Genomic DNA, 26,189 nt, shown 5'->3' on the forward strand with positions numbered 1-26,189 from the left:
AAGCAATCTCCCAGATATATGGATGGGCCAAGGACATAGGGTAACAGAGGAAATGAAATAGATTGACATCAGGAAGGAAACGGTGATGAGTAGACTGATCGGACTGAAGGCTGACAAATCCCCAGGTCCAGATGGTCTGCATCCTAGGGTACTAAAGGAGGTGGCCCTGGAAATTGCGGATGCATTGGTAATCATTTCCCAATGTTCCTTAGATTCAGGATCAGTTCCTGAGGATTGGAGAATGGCTAATGTTATCCCACTTTTTAAGAAAGGAGGGAGGGAGAAAACAGAGAACTATCGTCCTGTCAGCCTAAAATCAATAGTGGGGAAGATGCTAGAGTCCATTATTAAAGATGAAATAGTGGCATATCTAGATAGCAGTGATAGGATTGGGCCGAGCCAGCATGGATTTACCAAGGGCAAATCATGCTTGACTAATCTATTGGAGTTTTTCGAGGATGTAACCAGGAAGTTAGACAAGGTAGATCCAGTGGATGTAGTGTACCTCGATTTTCAGAAGGCATTTGATAAGGTCCCACATAGGAGATTGGTGGGTAAAATCAGAGCTCATGGCATTGGGGGGAAGATATTGACATGGATAGAAAACTGGATGGCAGATAGAAAGCAAAGGGTAACGGTGAATGGGTGTTTCTCGGAATGGCAGGTGGTGACTAGTGGGGTGCCACAGGGCTCGGTATTGGGACCACAGCTGTTTACGACTTACATAAACGATTTAGATGAAGGCAGTGAGAATAACATCAGCAAGTTTGCTGATGATACTAAGCTGGGTGGCAGTGTGACATGTGATAAGGATGTTAGGAGAATTCAGGGTGACTTGGATAGGCTGAGTGAGTGGGCAGATACTTGGCAGATGACGTTTAATGTGAATAAGTGTGAGGTTATCCACTTTGGGAGTAAGAACAGGAAGGCAGATTATTATCTGAATGGTGTAGAGTTAGGTAAGGGAGAAATACAAAGAGATCTAGGAGTACTTGTTCATCAGTCACTGAAGGTGAATGAGCAAGTGCAGCAGGCAGTGATGAAGGCTAATGGAATGTTGGCCTTTATTACAAAGGGAATTGAGTACAAGAGCAAGGAAATCCTTTTGCATTTGTACCGGGCCCTGGTGAGACCACACCTGGAGTATTGTGTACAGTTTTGGTCTCCAGGGTTAAGGAAGGACATCCTGGCTATAGAGGAAGTGCAGCGTAGATTCACGAAGTTAGTTCCTGGGATGTCCAGACTGTCTTATGCAGAGAGGTTAGAGAGACTGGGCTTGTACATGCTGGAATTAAGGAGATTAAGAGGGGATCTGATTGCAACATATAAGATTATTAAGGGATTGGACAAGATAGAGGCAGGAAATATGTTCCAGATGCTGGGAGAGTCCAGTACCAGAGGGCATGGTTTGAGAATAAGGGGTAGGTCATTTAGGATAGAGTTAAGGAAAAACTGCTTCTCCCAGAGAGTTGTGGGGGTCTGGAATGCACTGCCTCGGAAGGCAGTGGAGGCCAATTCTCTGGATGCTTTCAAGAAGGAGCTAGATGGGTATCTTATGGATAGGGAAATCAAGGGATATGGGGACAAGGCAGGAACCCGGTATTGATAGTAGATGATCAGCCATGATCTCAGAATGGCGGTGCAGGCTCGAAGGGCCGAATGGTCTACTTCTGCACCTATTGTCTATTGAGAGAGGGAGGTAGCGAAGGAGCTGTGGTTAGTTTGAGACTGAGGGAAGAGGGATGTACGCAGACACTAAAGGGATGCACAGGCTGGGGTAGTCCGAGGGGAGAAGCAAGTAGCGAGAGAGGGGAGACGACGAGATCGAGGTGTGAGGGAAGTAGGGAGAAACTGAGGAGAGAGGGGGTTCGTAAAAGTCAGGGAGATGGAGATAGAGAGAGACTTTGGAGGGAGACGGAGAATTGAATTGACTTTATTTCTTACATCCTTCACGTAAATGAGGAGTAAAAATCTTTACGATACGTCTCTGTCTGAAGGAGCAAAGTGCAATATATAGTAATTTGTAATAAATAATACAGGTGTCCCACGATTTACGAATGTTTGTTTGCGCCACTTCACTTATACAAAAGATCTACATTTGTAACCTGTTTTCACATTACAAAGAGGATTTTCGCTTTTACGAATTCTCCCCCCATATAAATTAATGGTTCTTCGACTTACGCCATTTCGGTTTAAGAAAGGTTTTGTAGGAACGCGCTACCTTTGTAAAGGAGGGGACACCTGTATGTAGAACAGGACAGTCAATATAGCATTAAAATGCAGTTGTATCAGTATGAATTAATCAGTCTGATGTCCTGGTGGAAGAAGCTGTCCCGGAGCCTGTTGGTCCTGACTTTTATGCTGTGCTACCGTTTCCCGGATGGTAGCAGCTGGAACAGTTTGTGGTTGGGGTGACTCGGGTCCCCAATGATCCTTCAGGCCCTTTTTACACACCTGTCACTGTAAATGTCCTGAATAGTGGGAAGTTCACATCTACAGATGCCCTGGGCTGTCCACACCACTCTCTGCAGAGTCCTGCGATTGAGGGAAGTACAGTTCCCATACCAGGCAGTGATACAGCCAGTCAGGATGCTCTCAATTGTGCCCCTTATGATTTGGAGGCCCAGACCAAACTTCTTCAACCATCCGAGTTAAAAGGAGCGCTGTTGTGCTTTTACACCACACAGCCAGTATGTACAGACCACGTGAGATCCTCAGTGATGTGTATGCCGGATCTTGGATCACAGATTTGTAACACGTCCATGTCGCTGGCCTGTGAACAGGGAGCAGGGGTCCGAGAGTGTCTATGAACCACAGCTCGGTGCCATCTTGTCTGGGATACGGTCCTCACGCCGGCACATGGGAGTAATTTAGTTGGGAAATGGTCTGTCTGGGATATGGTCCTCACCCCGGCACATGGGAGTAATTTAGTTGGGAAATGGTCTGTCTGGGATATGGTCCTCACGCCGGCACATGGGAGTAATTTAGTTTGGAAATGGTCTGTCTGGGATACGGTCCACACGCCGGCACATGGGAGTAATTTAGTTGGGAAATGGTCTGTCTGGGATACGGTCCTCACGCCGGCACGTGGGAGTAATTTAGTTGGGAAATGGTCTGTCTGGGATATGGTCCTCACGCCGGCACATGGGAGTAATTTAGTTGGGAAATGGTCTGTCTGGGATATGGTCCTCACGTCGGCACATGGGAGTAATTTAGTTGGGAAATGGTCTGTCTGGGATATGGTCCTCACGCCGGCACATGGGAGTAATTTAGTTGGGAAATGGTCTGTCTGGGATACGGTCCTCATGCCAGCACATGGGAGTAATTTAGTTGGGAAATGATCTGTCTGGGATATGGTCCTCACTCCGGCACATGGGAGTAATTTATTTGGGAAATGGTCTGTCTGGGATATGGTCCTCACGCCAGTACACGGGAGTAATTTAGTTGGGAAATGGTCTGTCTGGGGGTGGTGGGCAGAAAAGCCCATTTCTCTACAGAGCCCAGCGCACAATGTGGTTTATTTTGTGGATATTTCACAGCTCCTGTGTATCAGATTCGTGTGGCACAGCCCAGTACCCACTCTGTGTTCATACTGTGTCCTCTCCCTCCCTCCCTACCTTGTACCTACTGCCCATGTCAGTTACAAACACACGAGATTCTGCAGATGCTGAAAATCTGTGGAAATTGCTGAGAAACTCAGCAGGTCAGGCAGCATCCATGGTGAGGAATGAACAGTGGACGTTTCGTGCTGAGACCCTTCATCAGGACTGGAAAGGGCGGGGGAAGAACTGAAATAAGAAGGTGGGGGGAAGAGAAGCAACACAGGCTCTCCTCTCTGATCAGATTCTTTCTTCTTCAGCCTTTGACCTTTCCCACCCACTTGGCTTCACCTATCACCTTCCAGCTAGCCTCACTCCCCTCCCCCACCATTTACTTCAGGATGGGGGTTGTGGTTGACAGAGGAAGAGGATGGGGAACGTGAGCTGTACATTAACACTGAACATCGTTCTGTCCCTCAGTCACAGACTCCGCACTCGGTGATCCGTGTGTAACCCACACTGTCCTGGATCAGCCCTGGAGGAGCACAAATTGTTCCAACACTAAGTGTACCGGTGGACAATGGATGGATGATGGAAATCTTGAAGTGGGATGGTACAGATTTAACAGGTAAAGTGAGGAGATAATCACTGAGAAACTGGACACAGAAGGGGAATGTAAACAAGGGAACAAGGGGTGTGTGAATGGGAAATGCAGGGAGACAGGAATCATCAGTGACTACACTGAGATGGGGAGTAAATACAGGGAGAGGGGAGATCCCACATTCTCGGGGTAGAGACAAGGGGGAGGTACAACAGAGAGGGAATACCAAGGAATGGGGTGTTATTGACCAGAGACAGGGTACGGACAGGGTGAGTGTAATTTCCCATGTTACTCTGAGTGAATATACTCCCTCAGATCAGGGATTGACTCTGATTGTTGTTTCAGTTCCGGAGGATGGAAGATTCCTGAGATGGTTGTTCCACAGGATCGCTGTTCCGGTTACTACCCAGGATGGTTAAACGGTAGGGTTAGGCTCAGCACAGTGGGGCTCTGTTATTCATGGGAGGGTCAAACTGATGACCCAGATCTCTTCAGAGGGCCCTAGCATGGACATAGAACCCTATCTCCCTGAGAGGTCTCCCCACAGTCACTCTGACCGCTGTACGGTCCTGTATCGTCATGGAGTCCGGTGGAGGAGTGACAACTTCCTGGAGTTGGGTTACAGAACTGATCTGCTCACTGACCCCATTCTGGATACGACCCGGAGGAGTTTCAACAACCCCAGACTCATTTAAATTGTGGGGCAATCTCCAGGGAGTTGGGAGAGTCAGCAGACATCATCCTTCACCAATTAGTGGGATAAATTAATGGTTGTCATGGTAACGTAGCATTTAGCGCGTCACTATTATAGCTCGGGGTGTCAGAGTTCAGAGTTCAATTCCAGTGTCATCTGTAAGGAGACTCTGTCCATCCTCCCCATGGAATACATGGGTTTTCCCCGGGTTCTCCAGTTTCCTCCCACTGTCCAAAGACGTTCCGGCTACTGTTGAACTAGGTACATTTTACAGTGTTTATAAATCTCATTCCAGGTCTCCATCCCAACGTGGGAGAGGGGGAGGTGATTAGGACCGTATGCTTCTCCTGGGATACACACACCTGTTACCTGAGCCAGGGGATCAAGGTGAAAAACTGCTCCGGTTACTTTGTGTATTGGCTGAATCCGACACACTGGGGTTATGCTGTGTACTGTACAGGTAGGTCGCCGTTCCCCAGTGACACCGCAGTGTGGTAGTTGTGGGGAAATTCTGGGACGTCCTGAGTCACCAACACACACCACGGGCTGAGTTTTCCAGTCGGCTGCCCTGCCCGTGGTCTGTGATCACCTTTCCCGTATCCCCCTTCACACCGGGGTCAGAATGAAACTGCCCAGTCTGACCTGTGACAGAGATCATAGAACACAGAACAGTACAGCACAGCACAGGCCCTTCGGCCCACAATGTTGTGCAGACCTACTCTGAGATCAATGTAACCCTTCCCTCCTACATATCCCTCCATGTTTCTGTCATCCACGTACCTATGAGTTTGTTAAATGCCCCGTATGTATCTGTCTATACCTCCACCCTTTGCTGGGTGTTCCACACACCCACCCCTCTCTGTGTAAAGAACTTAATTTCTGACATCCACCCTATAGTTTCCTCCAGTCACTTTAAAATTACACCCCCTGGATTCAGCCACCTCCTCCCAGGGGTGTCCAAATGTTTGCATTTCACTGATAAAATTTAAATTAAATAATGAATTTTCTTTCAACATTTGAAATGAGTTTCTATGGTAATTTATAGCAATCTTCTGTCTTCCACCATACAGCTGCAGCAAAGCAACAAATTTCCTATCATAGTAATTACTGATAGTGAGTCTAGTATATCTGAGTCTAGTATATAAAATGTGTAGAAGATTACAAGGAGTACAGATAGGTTCAATGGAAGATTTATTATCAAAGTACTTGATTGTTACCATATACTGTCCTGACATTTATTTTATTGCAGTCATTTACAGGAAAATAAAGAAATACTACAGAATCTATGGAAAAACTATACAAAAACAAAGCCTGACAAACAACCAACGTGCAAAAGAAGGCAAATTGTGCAAATCAAATATTAAATAATACTGAGCTGATGAGTTGTAGATTCCTTGAAAGTGAGTCTGTAGGTTGTGGAATCAGTTCAGAGTTGATGTGAGTGAAGTTATCCACGCCGGTCAGGAGTTTGATGGTTGTGGGGTAACGACTGTTCCTGAAGCTGGTGGTGTGGGACATCCTGCTGGGAATATTACCACTGATCAGGGTGAATATAACTAGAAGACATCGATTTATGGTCAGAGATTCAGGATCAGAATCAGGTTTATTATCATTAACGTCTCGTGTGAAATCTGTTGTTTTTTGGCAGCAGTACAGTGCAAGACATAAAAATATTCCTGAACGTTCCAATCAAAAATAAAATAACTAGTGCAAATAAAGGAATATTGAGGTCGTGTTCATGGATCGTTCAGAAATCTGACGGTGCCCCCTAAGAACATGGTAGCCCCTAACTAGACTGACTTTGAAAACAATACTTTCTAACTAAACGTGTCAAAAAGTCTTGGATGTGTGAGACCTGGTAACTATTGGGCATTGAAAAGGCATCGGTTATCACCACATGGGCTTAGGGACCGTGTGGAGGGGCAAAGCCCAGGGCTATTCGACTGGAATATGATGCCAAGTCTTTCCAAGTTGACAAACTCATCTTCGCAGTTGCCAGCTTCTCTGGATCCGGTCTCTGCGTGTGGACATGGACTGGTCGGCCGGTTGTGGAAATGCGGTGCTCGACCCCATGTATTTTGACTGTAGTGGAGAATGTGGGCTTGGTGAAGTTTGAGAGTTCGACCAGAGGTCAAGTGAACTCACATGCGGTGGTGTGTTGGCTTGACAGAGTCATTGTGGGAAACCTACTGGGGGAGCAGGGAAAGGACCCAAAGTCCTTGACATCCACGTGCCAGCAGTTTTAAAGATCAATTTACAGTCCCTGGACAGACAGTAAATCGGCACCGAGCGGAGGTCTGGTCAGGACGATGTCCCTTGTGTAGCATTACACACTGAAGCAGAGTATCACACATCGTGTCCCATATTCTCGATCCTGGTGTCATTGGCGGCCCCCAGCAAGCTGTCCTCAGTCTTTGCCTACACATCAACAGGCGGTACAGACGACACGCTCATTTGAGCACCCGGGTCACACAAGCATCGCTCTGAAAGGGTGTCTGTAATGTTCAGTAGATGATCCTGGCATCTAGAACCCACAAGTGTGAACAGACCTCTGATGTCCCAAAGCACTGGCACTGTCGAAGCTGCAAGGCAGTCGGCACTTCCTAGTGTTCACACCAAAGTGAGCGTGGTAATAACACAGAGCCGGCAGTGTCTGTTTCACAGCATGGGTTAGCAGTCTGTCTTGCGTGCTTTTGTTGGAAGCCTCGCTGACCAGGCTTATTGAAGCAGGGAAAATAAGAGGGTTTATGCACCACTGCCTGGCTAAGTGTAGACAATCAGCAATTTTAGCAAACTCCCGAAAGTCATTCTGGGATTTATTAGGGAGTGATATGCAGACTTGATTTGGCATTTGCTGCATGAAGAGTTCTTTAAACATAAAACAGGGAAGGAGATTTCCAAGGAGGGACAATGTGGTCCATTAACTCCAAAGGCTTAACGTCACCATGACCAGGCAGAAAGCAACTGTTTAAAATGATCAGACTCCGATAGATCAACAGTCTGATTGAAAGGTCAGTTTTCAGTGATCTCATGTTTACTGTATATCAGTTTCTAGTAAACTCCCCACTTTCACAGCTGTGGAGTTTCTGAGCAACATACCACATAGTAGAATCCGGTGTAGTCCACAGTGATTTCTCATAAAGCAAATTAGGCCTTGGCTTGTCGTGACGATATTTTGCTCTCAAAACTCTGGTTTTGAAGAACATACCATAACAGCTCATTTATTGAAATCCAAGAGATCTGAGCACAATGTACGGTAAAAGTACTTTACGTAATTATAATAATCACATCAGACCCATCTCCTAAAGTGAACCTAAATGAGAGTCGGTGGCTGTGAATGTTGTATGTTTCCACATTACTCTGCATGAGAAAGGAGGAGGGGGAATTTAGGGAGAGAGGTGTGGACTGCGTTCTAGGAGAGAGTAATGTTAATGTCAATAAAGTATGTCTGTCTGTCTAATGTTGGGGATGAGAGGTTTGATCTGTTGGACCTGTGATGTTTATTGGATTCTCACAGACTGTTACCACCCAGCCAGGTTCGTCCTTAACAGAGTTTTGCTAACCTCTTTATTCTATTCTCTCACCTGACCCCACCCACCCTGTCTCTCTCCTCACAGATCCACATTTGGACAACACTCAGGAAACCCAGGGACCAGCGACGGGAGAACCTGGTCCGGGTTTGACCACCACCCCAGAAGGATCTACAAGCTCAGGTATCTGTGGTGGGGATCACTGAATGGAATGTTGTTCCCCATGGTCAGTCCCTAAAATTCATCCTGTGTCAGACTGAGGGCAGTGACGGAGGATTGGGAAGGAGAAGGATGGTGTTGGTTTCACCACAAACGCAGTCTCCCATTCCCTGAACTCCTGTTCCATTGTGATGACCTGTTTCAGTGTTTCCACTTGTCCCTGTCTCTGTTCCTTCATTACAGACCAGGAGACTTCCACAGGGGAGCAGCCCAAAGGATCATCGACTGGAGGGTGCATACAGGATCCATCCTATGTTACAGGCTCATTCCCCCCTACCCCTCCCCTCTCCCTGCCTCCCCACTCTCCTCCCCCCTCTCTCTCTCCCTCTCTCCCCCTCTCTCTCCCTCTCACTCCCTCTCTCCCCTCTCTCTCCCTCTCTCCCCCTCCCCCCTCTCTCTCCGCCTCTCCCTCTCCCCCTGTCTCCCCTGTCTCCCCCTCTCTCCCCGCTCTCTTCCCCCTCCCCTCGCCCTCCCCCTCTCCCTCTCCCCCTCTCTCCCCCTCTCCTCTCCCCCTCTCCCCCCACACCCCCCCTCTCTTCCCCCTCCCATCGCCCTCCCCCTCTCCCTCTCCCCCTCTCTCCCCCTGTTTCCTCTCCCCCCACACCCCCCCTCTCTCCCCCCTCCCCCTCCACCCCCTCTCTCCAACCGCACTCTCCCTCTCTCCGTCCCCCACTTCCCCACGCACACTCCCATTCAGTCTTATACCCACTCGCCCTGCAGGGCACTGCAATATGAATGACAGTGTCAGGGGAGATGGTGGGGAGAGGAGCCGGTAGGAGACTAGAGAGAGGGAAATTGTGGTGGCAGGGAGAGGGTAAGAGGAATGGGGAGTTCTAAATTGTCTCTTCAGCCTTGAATACCCTCCACAAGTCATACCTGGTTCACTGGTACAGACCTGGGTCGCCAGACTTGAATGCCACGTATTTAGCTTTCAGCAGGCGATGTGACCCTGGTTATAGAGAGACCTGATGTCACTGAGGAAGGGAATGACTGGATGTGGTGTGAGGGATGTGTGGGTGAGGAGAGATGGTCGGAGTGATTGAGGAGGGAGAGGGTGACTGAGGGGTGAAGGGGGAATAGAGAGACCTGATGTCACTGAGGAAGGGAATGACTGGATGTGGTGGGAGGGATGTGTGGGTGAGGGGAGGTGGTCGGAGTGATTGAGGAGGGAGAGGGTGACTGAGGGGTGGTGAGGGGGAATAGAGAGACCTGATGTCACTGAGGAAGGGAATGACTGGATGTGGTGTGAGGGATGTGTGGGTGAGGGGAGGTGGTCGGAGTGATTGAGGAGGGAGATGGTGACTGAGGGGTGAAGGGGGAATAGAGAGACCTGATGTCACTGAGGAAGGGAATGACTGGATGTGATGTGAGGGATGTCTGGGTGAGGAGAGATGGTCGGAGTGATTGAGGAGGGAGAGGGTGACTGAGGAGTGGAGGAGGAATAGAGAGACCTGATGTCACTGAGGAAGGGAATGACTGGATGTGATGTGAGGGATGTCTGGGTGAGGAGAGATGGTCGGAGTGATTGAGGAGGGAGAGGGTGACTGAGGAGTGGAGGGGGAATAGAGAGACCTGATGTCACTGAGGAAGGGAATGACTGGATGTGGTGTGAGGGATGTCTGGGTGAGGGGAGGTGGTCGGAGTGATTGAGGAGGGAGAGGGTGACTGAGGAGTGGAGGGGGAATAGAGAGACCTGATGTCACTGAGGAAGGGAATGACTGGATGTGATGTGAGGGATGTCTGGGTGAGGAGAGATGGTCGGAGTGATTGAGGAGTGAGAGGGTGACTGAGGAAGGGAATGACTGGATGTGATGGGAGGGATGTGTGGGTGAGGAGAGATGGTCGGAGTGATTGAGGAGGGAGAGGGTGACTGAGGAGTGAAGGGGGAATAGACAGACCTGATGTCACTGAGGAAGGGAATGACTGGATGTGATGGGAGGGATGTCTGGGTGAGGAGAGATGGTCGGAGTGATTGAGGAGTGAGAGGGTGACTGAGGAAGGGAATGACTGGATGTGATGGGAGGGATGTGTGGGTGAGGAGAGATGGTCGGAGTGATTGAGGAGTGAGAGGGTGACTGAGGAAGGGAATGACTGGATGTGATGGGAGGGATGTGTGGGTGAGGAGAGATGGTTGGAGTGATTGAGGAGGGAGAGGGTGACTGAGGAGTGAAGGGGGAATAGACAGACCTGATGTCACTGAGGAAGGGAATGACTGGATGTGGTGTGAGGGATGTCTGGGTGAGGGGAGGTGGTCGGAGTGATTGAGGAGGGAGAGGGTGACTGAGGAGTGGAGGAGGAATAGAGAGACCTGATGTCACTGTGGAAGGGAATGACTGGATGTGGTGTGAGGAATGTCTGGGTGAGGACAGATGGTCGGAGTGATTGAGTAGGGAGAGGGTGAAGGATAAACATATTGACAGCATTTATGAGACATTTGTATGAGAATGTGGATTGTTAATGATAGAGGGATGTGGGATAAACACAAAGACAGCATTTATGAGACATTTGTATGAGAATGTGGATTGTTAATGATAGAGGGATGTGGGATAAACACAAAGACAGTATTTATGAGACATTTGTATGAGAATGTGGATTGTTAATGATAGAGGGATGTGGGATAAACACAAAGACAGTATTTATGAGACATTTGTATGAGAATGTGGATTGTTAATGATAGAGGGGTGTGGGATAAACACAAAGACAGCATTTATGAGACATTTGTATGAGAATGTGGATTGTTAATGATAGAGGGGTGTGGGATAAACACAAAGACAGCATTTATGAGACATTTGTATGAGAATGTGCATAGTTAATGATAGAGGGATGTGGACCAAACTCAGACAAATGAGACCAGTTCAATTTGCCACCTTGGTTGGCATGGATCAGTTTGGGCAAAGGGCTTGTTCCCATGACGTGTTCCTCCAGGAATCCATTCACTATGTGATCACTAGTCTTCACTCCTCGTTAACACACTACACCCAATAGCAGGAGCTCTAATCTTCTGCACCAATGACCGTGTACTGCTCTAATCTTACATGTGGATGTAACTGACATCATTTCCCATGTCCATAAATCTGACCAATGCAGGTAATTGGGAAATCCCATATTCCATGTCTCTGTCTCTCACTCTGGATTCATCCATCTTTCTCTTTCTTTTCTCACTACCACTTTCCACCCCCCTCACTGTCTGCCCCTCCCTCGTTCTCTGCCTCTCTTCACTACCTGTGCAAACTCTCTCCCTGACCCCACCCCTGCCCTTTTCTCACACTCTCCCTGTCCCTGTCTAAACGTATATTGACATAGATATTTGATGAGGGTGTGGGGACGAATCAAGCTGTCAGAGGGTGGGGTGGGTGTGGGGAGGAATCAAGGTATTAGAGGGTGGGGTGGGTGTGGGGAGGAATCAAGGTATTAGAGGGTAGGGAGTGGGGGAGAAGAGATTGCACGATCGAAAGGACAGAGATGAGGAAACATCCCGTGAGCAGCACTTGACCTGAGAGTGACACCATGTTGACACTGGGCTGTTTTGTTCAGGAGTTCGCATGTGGATTAACGTGCAGCTGACATCGAGTGGAAACGTGAGTGAGGATGAAGTGTGGGAAGCCATTCGACGAAAGGTGAGTGAACTCCCTCCCAGTCTCTCAGTTCTTAATCCCTCTCTTTTCCCAACTCTCTCTCTCTCTGTCACACCTCTGCCTCCCGTCTCTCTGCTCCTCTCCTCCCGTCACTCCTTCAACTCCCCGTACCTCAGCAATCATTCATCTTTCCTCCTCTCTGGCCGCAGCTCCAGGAGATGTTCGATGATCCAAATCTTCAGATCAATCTTGCACGGTTCAGGGCAGAACCTTCAGAGGAGTGAAGGAGTGATCCGTCAACGATGAAGGAGTCTGCAGTTCCATCTCCCTGACGCTTTACACCCTCTCCCTTACTCCAGCCTGCCTTTAGACAAGTATACGGCTCACAGAGGGTTAATTCTAGGGGAGCCCTGAGATGTTACTGCACTCTGCTGATTCCCCAGTGTGCCGCAGCCTGCGAGCTTTTAGTTGGTCACATTGTGAAGTACGATCCCATTGAGTAGTGACGCCAGAAGCCTAGAACTGAGAGTGAGCACACAGACCCGGCCTGTTCCTGGAAGAGCAGATCTCCCGAATGATGAGATCAATCACAGAACATCCTGGGTACGGTCTGTAAACACCGACACCTCTCACTACAGGACCGGGTCAGTGTGAGACGTCACACACCTTCCACAGTGTACGGTCCCCGTAAACACCGACACCCCTCACTACAGGACCGGGTCAGTGTGAGACGTCACACACCTTCCACAGTGTACGGTCTGTAAACACCGACACCCCTCACTACAGGACGGGTCAGTGTGAGACGTCACACACCTTCCACAGTGTACGGTCTGTAAACACCGACACCCCTCACTACAGGACCGGGTCAGTGTGAGAAGTCACACACCTTCCACAGTGTACGCTCTGTAAACACCGACACCCCTCACTACAGGACCGGGTCAGTGTGAGACGTCACACACCTTCCACAGTGTACGGTCTGTAAACACCGACACCCCTCACTACAGGACCGGGTCAGTGTGAGACGTCACACACCTTCCACAGTGTACGGTCTGTAAACGCCGACACCCCTCACTACAGGACCGGGTCAGTGTGAGACGTCACACACCTTCCACAGTGTACGGTCTGTAAACGCCGACACCCCTCACTACAGGACCGGGTCAGTGTGAGACGTCACACACCTTCCACAGTGTACGGTCTGTAAACACCGACACCCCTCACTACAGGACCGGGTCAGTGTGAGACGTCACACACCTTCCACAGTGTACGGTCTGTAAACACCGACACCCCTCACTACAGGACAGGGTCAGTGTGAGACGTCACACACCTTCCACAGTGTACGGTCTGTAAACACCGACACCCCTCACTACAGGATGGGGTCAGTGTGAGACGTCACACACCTTCCACAGTGTACGGTCTGTAAACACCGACACCTCTCACTACAGGACCGGGTCAGTGTGAGACGTCACACACCTTCCACAGTGTACGGTCTGTAAACACCGACACCCCTCACTACAGGACCGGGTCAGTGTGAGACGTCACACACCTTCCACAGTGTACGGTCCCCATAAACACCGACACCCCTCACTACAGGACCGGGTCAGTGTGAGACGTCACACACCTTCCACAGTGTACGGTCTGTAAACACCGACACCCCTCACTACAGGACCGGGTCAGTGTGAGACGTCACACACCTTCCACAGTGTACGGTCTGTAAACACCGACACCCCTCACTACAGGACCGGGTCAGTGTGAGACGTCACACACCTTCCACAGTGTACGGTCTGTAAACACCGACACCCCTCACTACAGGATGGGGTCAGTGTGAGACGTCACACACCTTCCACAGTGTACGGTCTGTAAACACCGACACCTCTCACTACAGGACCGGGTCAGTGTGAGACGTCACACACCTTCCACAGTGTACGGTCTGTAAACACCGACACCCCTCACTACAGGACCGGGTCAGTGTGAGACGTTACACACCTTCCACAGTGTACGGTCTGTAAACACCGACACCCCTCACTACAGGACCGGGTCAGTGTGAGACGTCACACACCTTCCACAGTGTACGGTCTGTAAACACCGACACCCCTCACTACAGGACCGGGTCAGTGAGAGACGTCACACACCTTCCACAGTGTACGGTCCGTAAACTCCGACACCCCTCACTACAGGACCGGGTCAGTGTGAGACGTCACACACCTTCCACAGTGTACGGTCTGTAAACACCGACACCCCTCACTACAGGACCGGGTCAGTGTGAGACGTCACCCACCTTCCACAGTGTACGGTCCCGTAAACACTGACACCCCTCACTACAGGACCGGGTCAGTGTGAGACGTCACACACCTTCCACAGTGTACGGTCTGTAAACACCGACACCCCTCACTACAGGACCGGGTCACTGTGAGACGTCACACACCTTCCACAGTGTACGGTCTGTAAACACCGACACCCCTCACTACAGGACCGGGTCAGTGTGAGACGTCACACACCTTCCACAGTGTACGGTCTGTAAACACCGACACCCCACACTACAGGATTGGGTCAGTGTGAGACGTCACACACCTTCCACAGTGTACGGTCTGTAAACACCGACACCCCTCACTACAGGACTGGGTCAGTGTGAGACGTCACACACCTTCCACAGTGTACGGTCTGTAAACACCGACACCTCTCACTACAGGACCGGGTCAGTGTGAGACGTCACACACCTTCCACAGTGTACGGTCTGTAAACACCGACACCTCTCACTACAGGACCGGGTCAGTGTGAGACGTCACACACCTTCCACATTGTACGGTCTGTAAACACCGACACCCCTCACTACAGGACTGGGTCAGTGTGAGACGTCACACACCTTCCACAGTGTACGGTCCCCGTAAACACCAACACCCCTCACTACAGGACCGGGTCAGTGTGAGACGTCACACACCTTCCACAGTGTACGGTCTGTAAACACCGACACCCCTCACTACAGGACCGGGTCAGTGTGAGACGTCACACACCTTCCACAGTGTACGGTCTGTAAACACCGACACCCCTCACTACAGGACCGGGTCAGTGTGAGACGTCACACACCTTCCACAGTGTACGGTCTGTAAACACCGACACCCCTCACTACAGGACCGGGTCAGTGTGAGACGTCACACACCTTCCACAGTGTACGGTCTGTAGACACCTACATCCCTCACTACAGGACCGGGTCAGTGTGAGACGTCACACACCTTCCACAGTGTACGGTCACTGTAAACACCGACACCCCTCACTACAGGACCGGGTCAGTGTGAGACGTCACACACCTTCCACAGTGTACGGTCTGTAGACACCTACATCCCTCACTACAGGACCGGGTCAGTGTGAGACGTCACACACCTTCCACAGTGTACGGTCTGTAGACACCTACATCCCTCACTACAGGACCGGGTCAGTGTGAGACGTCACACACCTCCCACAGTGTACGGTCTGTAAACACCGACACCCCTCACTACAGGACCGGGTCAGTGTGAGACGTCACACACCTTCCACAGTGTACGGTCTGTAAACACCGACACCCCTCACTACAGGACTGGGTCAGTGTGAGACGTCACACACCTCCCACAGTGTACGGTCTGTAAACACCGACACCTCTCACTACAGGACCGGGTCAGTGTGAGACGTCACACACCTTCCACAGTGTACGGTCTGTAAACACCGACACCCCTCACTACAGGACTGGGTCAGTGTGAGACGTCACACACCTCCCACAGTGTACGGTCTGTAAACACCGACACCCCTCACTACAGGACCGGGTCAGTGTGAGACGTCACACACCTTCCACAGTGTACGGTCTGTAAACACCGACACCCCTCACTACAGGACCGGGTCAGTGTGAGACGTCACCCACCTTCCACAGTGTACGGTCCGTAAACACCGACACCCCTCACTACAGGACCGGGTCAGTGTGAGACGTCACACACCTTCCACAGTGTACGGTCTGTAAACACCGACACCCCTCACTACAGGACCGGGTCAGTGTGAGACGTCACACACCTTCCACAGTGTACGGTCTGTAAACACCGACACCCCTCACTACAGGACCGGGTCAGTGTGAGACGTCACACACCTTCCACAGTGTACGGTCTGTAAACACCGACACCCCTCACTACAGGACTGGGTCAGTGTGAGACGTCACACACCTTCCACAGTGTACGGTCTGTAAACACCGAAACACCTCACTACAGGACCGGGTCAGTGTGAGACGTCACACACCTTCCACAGTGTACGGTCTGTAAACACCGACACCCCTCACTACAGGACCGGTCAGTGTGAGACGTCACACACCTTCCACAGTGTACGGTCTGTAAACACCGACACCCCTCACTACAGGACCGGGTCGGTGTGAGACGTCACACACCTTCCACAGTGTACGGTCCCCGTAAACACCGACACCCCTCACTACAGGACTGGGTCAGTGTGAGACGTCACACACCTTCCACAGTGTACGGTCTGTAAACACCGACACCTCTCACTACAGGACCGGGTCAGTGTGAGACGTCACACACCTTCCACAGTGTACGGTCACTGTAAACACCGACACACCTTACTACAGGACTGGGTCAGTGTGAGACGTCACACACCTTCCACAGTGTACGGTCTGTAAACACCGACACCCCTCACTACAGGACCGGGTCAGTGTGAGACGTCACACACCTTCCACAGTGTACGGTCTGTAAACACCGACACCCCTCACTACAGGACCGGGTCGGTGTGAGACGTCACACACCTTCCACAGTGTACGGTCTGTAAACTCCGACACCCCTCACTACAGGACCGGGTCAGTGTGAGACGTCACACACCTTCCACAGTGTACGGTCTGTAAACACCGACACACCTCACTACAGGACCGGGTCAGTGTGAGACGTCACACACCTTCCACAGTGTACGGTCTGTAAACTCCGACACCTCTCACTACAGGACCGGGTCAGTGTGAGACGTCACACACCTTCCACAGTGTACGGTCTGTAAACACCGACACCCCTCACTACAGGACCGGGTCAGTGTGAGACGTCACACACCTTCCACAGTGTACGGTCTGTAAACACCGACACCCCTCACTACAGGACCGGGTCAGTGTGAGACGTTACACACCTTCCACAGTGTACGGTCTGTAAACACCGACACCCCTCACTACAGGACCGGGTCAGTGTGAGACGTCACACACCTTCCACAGTGTACGGTCTGTAAACACCGACACCCCTCACTACAGCACTGGGTCAGTGTGAGATATCACACACCTTCCACAGTGTACGATCCCCGTAAACACCGACACCCCTCACTACAGGACCGGGTCAGTGTGAGACGTCACACACCTTCCACAGTGTACGGTCTGTAAACACCGACACCCCTCACTACAGGACCGGGTCAGTGTGAGACGTCACACACCTTCCACAGTGTACGGTCTGTAAACACCGACACCCCTCACTACAGGACCGGGTCAGTGTGAGACGTCACACACCTTCCACAGTGTACGGTCTGTAAACACCGACACCCCTCACTACAGGACCGGGTCAGTGTGAGACGTCACACACCTTCCACAGTGTACGATCTGTAAACACCGACACCCCTCACTACAGGACCGGGTCAGTGTGAGACACACATCTGGGTTTACAATAAAATGGGAAAATTAACTGATGCTGGGCTTCATTGCATTAATATATCATCAATAATTTGCTGTAACTGATTGAACTGAAATTATGTGTGAAATAATGAATCGCTTTTTGATAAAAACACAGAACCGTGAAGGCATCATGGTCTGTGGAAGTAGTGAGGAAGATCCCTGATCTCCAGAGGTACTGAGGAAAGTATCCTGTGCACCTTTGCAGACATCTGTGTACACTCGCAGAGCACAGGACAATCCTGCACATACCCACCCGATCAGCACGACACCCGACACATCTGTCTGACACTGTACCGATCTCCATCTTGCACTCTGACACTCTCGTTCTCCATCCCTCTCTCTGATACACTCTCATCCTCCATCTCTCGCTCTGTCTTATACACTCTCATTTCCATCTGTTTCTCTCTCTCTGATACACTCTCATTTCCATCTGTTTCTCTCTCTGATACACTCTCATTCCCATCTGTTTCTCTCTCTGATACACTCTCATTTCCATTTCTCACATCGAGCAAGTCAGTCCATCTCTAACCACAGATTCCCACAAACGGAGAGAGGGAGATTGGGACAGGGCGTCGGAGAACAGAGTGCAGAGACGGTGTAATGTGTCCTCAGTCTGCAAGGGTTTGAAGGGTTGAAATCCAAGGGATCTTTGACATTCCTGAATATTATTTGTGTGTGAAGCTGATGATTTGCATTGCTATTGCTTGTTGTGCTGCTCAATAAACATGGAACTGTCCGAACGCGAGGTTCTGAGAGATGTGTTCCTTTTATATCATCTGTAATTGCGGGTCAATGTGGAGAGCTGAGCATTGGCGCCCTCTGCTGGGGAGAGTGGGCAGGGCAGAAACAGTGGGTGGCGGGAGGTCAGGCAGTGTGTGTACAGGTCATTCGTGTGGGTGGCTGGGATAGAGGGTGCGCAAGACCCTTCATGGACCTGGGGGAATTTGCAGTGTGTGTCCTGACGGGGTGGGGGGTGTTTTGAGTGATAATGAGGAGATGGAAAAAGAAATTGGATCTTTACTCTCTCAGGTGCCTCTTTAGTTCCCCTCCCTTCCTATAAGCTCATTCTGTCCTTCCCCCTCTACCCCCCCCCCATGGCACCATATCCCTGTATAGGGAAGAGTTCGTATACCTGCACACTGTCTGTCTTCATCCTTTCCTCCCGTTTCCCTTCTCTCCTCCAATGTTCTCTCTACCCTTCCCACTCTCTCTCATTCTCCCTCACATACATTCACCCCATCCCTCCCTATCATTTTATCACTTTCTCTATCCCATTCTCTTTCACTCCTTGATCTCCCATCCATCTTTCATTCCATTTTCTCTCTTTCATTGCATCTATTTCTCGTTCTTTCACTCCGTCGCTCTCTGAAGACCCCGTTCGATCCCTGTCCCCGTGCTGTGTCTGTGAAATGTCCATTCTCTCCCCTCACCCTCCCTACCTCCCTCAGACCAGGTGTGGAGGGAACAAATCCTCTCTCACCTCCTTGGTAAATGTGCGTCCTTTAGTCTGACCCTGTCCTCTGATACGAGGTTCCCATTTCCTCCCTCCACCTTTCCCACCCTCTCATCCTACCTCACTATATATTTCTCTCTCATTTTCTCAATAACTCTATCCTTTCTCATAACGTTGTTCCTCTCCCATTCATACACCATCTTCCCTCCTCCTCATTCCTCTATCTTCACTTTATCTTATTCTCCCATCCTTTTGTCTCCAGATCCCATCCTCACTCCATCTTTCCCTTTCCCATTATCTCACTCCCTCTCTCTCCAGCTTCTCTCCATCTTTTCACCTCTCCACTCCATCTCTCCATCCTCCTCCCCTGTTCTTCTCCCGTCCTCTCCACCTCTCCCTCTCTCCACCAGCTGTGCTTTCTCCAGGGGAGCCCGCAGTGAGCCTCAGCACCCCCTCCAGCTCGGCATTCCCCTAGGGCAGGGGAGGATCCAGTCTCCCCCGCAGGGGTAGGACCTGGATAGCGCCGGTGATCCTGGATCCTCACCTACTTCCGCTGGGCTTTGATGATCTCCGGGAACTCGGGTTTGAGCCCTCTCCCTCCCCTCCTCCCATCCAACCTGGAATCCGTCCACGTTTGGCATCCCGACCAATTCCCTACACCGGGCCGCTGAGAGAGGGTTAATTACTCGGTCTGGGAGAGAAGGCGTTAATTTAAAAAGCAGGGTGTTAATGTACGGGGACGAAAGAGGAGGGTGTTAATGTACGGGGACGAAAGAGGAGGGTGTTAATGTACGGGGACGAAAGAGGAGGGTGTTAATATACGGGGACGAAAGAGGAGGGTCTCAAAGTACTAGGCCAAAGGAGGGGAAGAGGTTAATCCACCAGGCTGGGAGGGGTGGAGGAATTGTGGCAATTAAGAGGTAAGAGTGGCGAATAGGCAAAGGTCGTGGGGCGGGGGTTGAATTTGTTCACCGGAAGGAGAAATCGATATTCATGCCTTCAGGTTCGAGGCTACCCAGACGGAATATACGTTGTTGTCCCTTTACCCTGAGGGCAGCCTCATCTTGGCACAAGAGGAGGCCAAGGACTGACACATCGGAATGGGAATGGGAATGGGAATTAAATTGCTTGGCCACCGGGAAGTCCTGCTTGTGGCAGATGGTGTGGAGGTGCTCGATGAGGCTGTCCCACAATTCAGACCGGGCCTCACCAATGTAGAGGAGGCCGCACCGGGAGCACCGGACACAATAGAAGCTGATACTCAGGTGAAGTGTTACCTCACCTGGAAGGGCTATCTGAGGCCCTGAATGGAGGTGAGGGAGGAGGTGTGTGGGCAGGTGTAGAACTCAGGCCATTTGCAAGGATAATGAGGAAGGGAGATGAGTGGGGAGGGACGAATGGACAAGGGGATCGTGGAGAGAGTGATCCCAGCAAAACGCAGAGATGGTGAGGTTGGGGGGGGGGGGATTTGTTCTGCGTTACAATCCCGTTGGAGACTGTGGAAGTTGCAGAGGAGAACGTATTGGGTGCAGAGACTGGTGGGGTGGGGATGGGGAAATTTGTTCTGTGTTACAATCCCGTTGGAGACTGTGGAAGTTGCAGAGGAGAACGTATTGGGTGCAGAGACTGGTGGGGTGGTCGGTCAGGATAAGAAGAACTCTATCACTATTAAGGTGGCGAGAAGATGTGGTGAGTGCGGATGTAGGGGAAATGGAGGAGATGCGGGTGAAGGCAGCATCAATAGCAGAGGGAGGGAAACCCGGTTCTTTAAAGAAGGAGGACGCCTCTGATGTCCTGGAATGGAAAACCACCTCCTGGGAACAGATGCGGCGAAAACGAGGAAACTGAGGAAAGGGAATAGCATTTTTACATAAGACAGGGTGGGAAGAGGTATTGTTGAGACAACTGTGGGAATCTGTAGGTATATAAAAGATCTTGGTTTTCAGTTTGTTTCCAGAGATGGAGTCAGAGAGATCGAGAATGGAGAGGGAGGTGTCAGAGATGAACCTAGTGAATTTACGGCCAGGGTAGAAGTTAGCAGCAAAGTTGATAAAATTGACGAGCTCAGCACGGATACATGAAGCAGCGCCAATGCAGTGGTCAATGTAGCGGAGGAGGAGTGGGGGAGTGCACCCGGGGATGGTTTCAAGCATGGATTGTTCTACGTAGCCAGCGAAGAGGCAGGCCTAGCTGGGGCTGATCGAGTGCCCATGGTCACGTCTCGAGTTTGGAGAAAGCGGGAGGAGGTGAAGGAAAAATTGTCCCGGGGAGGACCAGTGCTGCCAGATGGAGGAGGGTGGTGGTGGAGGGAGATTAGGTGGTTCTTTTGTCAAGAAGGAAACAGAGGGTTTTGAGGCCTTCTTGATGGGGGATAGAAGTGTTCAGGGACTGAACATCCATGGTGAAGATGAGGCAGTCAGGGCCAGGGAATTGAAAGTTACTGAGGGGATGGATTTCACCTTTCACCCTGAACCCATCACCTCTAGTTGTAATCTCACCCAACCTCAGTGGAAAAGTGTGTTTGCATCTATACGCCTCGGTTTTGCACACAATAGGAGTGGGATCCGTTGCCATTGGAGGCCCCAGTGAGCCTCAGCAACACCCCCGTCCCCCGCTTGTCTCTCTCTGCAAACTTTGATAATCTTCCTCGCTGTCCACTACACTCCCAAACTTGGAGTCATCCGGAATTTTTCTGATCTCGTAAACCATGTTATCACGCGGATCATTGATATAGATGACCAACCATGGATCCAGCACCGATCCCTGGCACTCCACTCGTCACAGGCCTCCAGTCAGAGAGGTGACCATCCACTGCCACTCTCTGTCTCCTCCCACAAAGCCAATGTCTCATCCAATTTACTCTCTAACGTCAAACGCCGAGTGATTGAACCTTATTGACCAACCTCCCATGCCGTACCTTGTCAAATGCCTTGCTAATGTCTGTGCAGGCAACCTCAGGCCTTGCCTTCATCAAGGTTCCTTAAAAAAGATCTATGAGATTGGCCAGATGCGACCTTACATACACAAAGTCGAGTGGACAATCCCAAATCAGTCCATGTCTATCCAAATACTCATGTACCCGGTCCCTTAGATTATTTTCCAATAAACTTCCCATCACTGATGTCGTGTTTAACTGCCTGTAATTTCCTTGTTTCCATGGTGAATATCCTGTTTGGATTTAAAACTGGCTTGCCCATTGAAGACCGGGTTGTTCTAGACTTACTCTAGCTGGAGCTCTATGCTTCTTGGTGTTCCACCGGGATCTGTACAGGGAAGGATTGATGCAAATTTATAAAGCTCCAGTGAAACCACTTTGTACTGGGCGTATCTCAGGGAATGCCGCTAGTTAACCCCTCGCTAACGAGCCACTGGACTCCGCGGCGAGAAATCCATCTTTCTCGGCTTTCGTACATCTCGGGTGTGTACCCCGCTGGGTCGCCTCAGGCTCGCTCAGCTCTTTCTCGTCTAGGGGGAGCAGCCTTCGGCCCCGCCAAACTGGGTAATCAGCTGGTGTGGATGCTGTGTGATGTCCCCGCCTCGCCAGAAAAACACAGACAGGACACCATATGCGATTAAATCATTACAATTTATAAAGATTACTATAACTAAGTAATTAATAACGATACAGTATACATGAAGGAAAAGAAAATAAAGAAAAGGCGCCAGACTTATCAAAGTCCAAACCACTTTGTGCACAACCGTTGGAGCTCAATTACTGAAGTCTTCTGGCCACCATTCGACCCCTTCCGAACTCCTCGATTCGCAGCTCAGGACCACCCGAAGTTGTCAACCAAGCACATCTATCTTCGTCCTCTCTTCTCGGGGTACCTCCTGGCCTTGGACCCCCACTTGGGGTCCGTTCCTCGCCCAGTTTACAGCATCGCGTCCTCTCTCTCTCTCATCCCCTCGCGCCGACTCCCCCAAAATGCCCGCCAACAATCACTTACAGACTCAGAAGAAAGAACCGATTGGTTTACAAAGGAATACAATTCTCGTCATCAGTAAATTTTAACCCAAACAAGCTTCCAGCACTCTCTCGCAACAAAGAAGCATTCCTACTTTTAACAAAACAAAGAAGCCATTTTGATTAACATACGCAGTAAGAAAGAAAAAGAAGAACCCCCCCCCCCCCCCTTGACGGGTGTATACCGCCTTGGTCCCACCAAGGCCGTGAGGTTGGGATGCCTTCCCCACCCAAACCCCGGTACGTGCGATTGCTGTGTGATTTGTAAACACAAAGTATACTGCAGATGCTGTGGTCAAATCTAGACCATGTGATTTACTGTCCCGCCAAAGGCCGCCGGCAAGAAACAACAGATCGTACACTGCATGCAATTATGCAGAAGTACAGTATATTGAAGATGTTAACTTAAGCAACCAGTTATTTAAGGAAATATAAAAGAAACAAAAAGGGTTCATTATACGAACAGTCACGTGAGCTGAAATCTTCCAGTAGACGCCGTTTTCGATGTGTACACACTCCACCTTCCGAATGTCGCTCGGAATCCATCCCGAACAAACGGGCTCTCCCCCGGGAGTATTGGTCCTTCCTCCCTGAAGCCATTCACCTGCACCAAACACCCTGTGCCACAGGGACGGCATCCTCAGCCATTCCACCCCCCCCCCCCGTCTTCTCCCAGCCCCCGCCATCAAAGACCTCTCGGCCCAGCGTTCTCCGGAACGCTCCCCGTTACTGCTCATCATTCTGCTTCGGAGCAACTTGCACCTTCTCAAAAGCAGCTCTGAGCACAGGGTGAAAGCTTCTCTCCGTTTCCCAGGCAGCGTTCTCACCGCGGCGGTATGTGTTCCCTCAAGGAGGGAAGCTCCACGCGTTCCTACCGGATCCGGGCGGACTGACACTGGAGTGTCAAATACTCTCAGTTACTCGAACGTCGGTTTCCGAAAACTCCGACTGCAACGACAAGTGGGGGTACTTATCAGAACCAGGCCCCGAATCTCAGGAGCACTGAGTGGCACATGCGTCAAACTCCGGATGTAAAAGGATCCATAAAGCAAAGTAGCATGACAACCTGCCTCTAGCAACACACACAAAATGCTGGTGAAACACAACAGGCCGGGCAGCGTCTATAGGGAGAAGCGCTGTCGACGTTTCGGGCCGAGACCCTTCGTCAGGACTCAAAACAGGTTCAATACCGCCCCCTGCTGACTGGGAGGATTCAGGACATCACACACAAAGTGCTGGTGGAACACAGCAGGCCAGGCAGCATCTATAGGGAGAAGCACTGTCGACGTTTCGGGCCGAGACCCTTCATCAGGACTAACTCAACTGTGTCAACCTGAGACAAGCATGGATCTGGCACAAACACCTCCAATCCACATGGACACATCGGAGCCTGGTCGCACTAACCCTTCAGGAATAGTGTTTGGTACTTTAGAGTTTCCCCTGATTCACCGATAGGAACGTATCCTCTCCGAAACGGCAGCCCGCTCCTTTGCTGCGACCCTCCTTTACTTTCCAAAGTCTTTCGCACTCCATCTGCTCCACAGAGGTGACAGGAAATGCCGGTCACATCTTCGGGCTAGGGGCCCCGTCCAGCAGCGGCTCCCAGCTGAGTGTGCCCCGTCAGTGGGTCCGGGCGAGGGGCCCCGTCCAGCAGCGGCTCCCAGCTGAGTGTGCCCCGTCAGTGGGTCCGGCTCTCCGGGCGAGGGGCCCCGTCCAGCAGCGGCTCCCAGCTGAGTGTGCCCCGTCAGTGGGTCCGGCTCTCCGGGCGAGGGGCCCCGTCCAGCAGCGGCTCCCAGTTTAGTGTGCCCCGTCAGTGGGTCCGTCTCTCCGGGCGAGGGGCCCCGTCCAGCAGCGGCTCCCAGTTTAGTGTGCCCCGTCAGTGGGTCCGGCTCTCCGGGCGAGGGGCCCCGTCCAGCAGCGGCTCCCAGCTGAGTGTGCCCCGTCAGTTGGTCCGGCTCTCCGGACGAGGGGCCCCGTCCAGCAGCGGCTCCCAGTTTAGTGTGCCCCGTCCAGCAGCGGCTCCCAGTTTAGTGTGCCCCGTCAGTGGGTCCGGCTCTCCGGGCGAGGGGCCCCGTCCAGCAGCGGCTCCCAGCTGAGTGTGCCCCGTCAGTTGGTCCGGCTCTCCGGGCGAGGGGCCCCGTCCAGCAGCGGCTCCCAGTTTAGTGTGCCCCGTCCAGCAGCGGCTCCCAGTTTAGTGTGCCCCGTCAGTGGGTCCGGCTCTCCGGGCGAGGGGCCCCGTCCAGCAGCGGCTCCCAGCTTAGTGTGCCCCGTCAGCGGGCCCGGCTCTCCGGGCGAGGGGCCCCGTCCAGCAGCGGCTCCCAGCTTAGTGTGCCCCGTCAGTGGGTCCAGGCGAGGGGCCCCGTCCAGCAGCGGCTCCCAGCTGAGTGTGCCCCGTCAGCGGGCCCGGCTCTCCGGGCGAGGGGCCCCGTCCAGCAGCGGCTCCCAGCTTAGTGTGCCCCGTCAGTGGGTCCGGGCGAGGGGCGAGGGGCCCCGTCCAGCAGCGGCTCCCAGCTTAGTGTGCCCCGTCAGTGGGTCCGGGCGAGGGGCGAGGGGCCCCGTCCAGCAGCGGCTCCCAGCTGAGTGTGCCCCGTCAGTGGGTCCGGCTCTCCGGGCGAGGGGCCCCGTCCAGCAGCGGCTCCCAGTTTAGTGTGCCCCGTCAGTGGGTCCGGGCGAGGGGCCCCGTCCAGCAGCGGTTCCCAGTTTAGTGTGCCCCGTCAGTGGGTCCGGGCGAGGGGTCCCGTCCAGCAGCGGCTCCCAGCTGAGTGTGCCCCGTCAGTGGGCCCGGCTCTCCGGGCGAGGGGCCCCGTCCAGCAGCGGCTCCCAGTTTAGTGTGCCCCGTCAGTGGGCCCGGCTCTCCGGGCGAGGGGCCCCGTCCAGCAGCGGCTGCCAGCTTAGTGTGCCCCGTCAGTGGGTCCGTCTCTCCGGGCGAGGGGCCCCGTCCAGCAGCGGCTCCCA

General features: G+C 51.8%; 1 long non-coding RNA gene across 1 annotated transcript; it reads left to right on the forward strand.

Annotated features, from left to right (window-relative positions):
• Positions 1–8,451: 8,451 nt before the first annotated feature.
• On the forward strand, positions 8,452–12,473 carry LOC140722203 (uncharacterized). Its single transcript, XR_012097560.1, has 3 exons — positions 8,452–8,547; positions 12,118–12,200; positions 12,368–12,473. It is a non-coding gene; the product is annotated as an uncharacterized lncRNA (long non-coding RNA).
• Positions 12,474–26,189: the final 13,716 nt, after the last annotated feature.

The sequence above is a fragment of the Hemitrygon akajei genome, unplaced genomic scaffold, assembly GCF_048418815.1.
Source record: "Hemitrygon akajei unplaced genomic scaffold, sHemAka1.3 Scf000072, whole genome shotgun sequence".
In the NCBI taxonomy this organism is placed as follows: Eukaryota; Metazoa; Chordata; class Chondrichthyes; order Myliobatiformes; family Dasyatidae; genus Hemitrygon; species Hemitrygon akajei.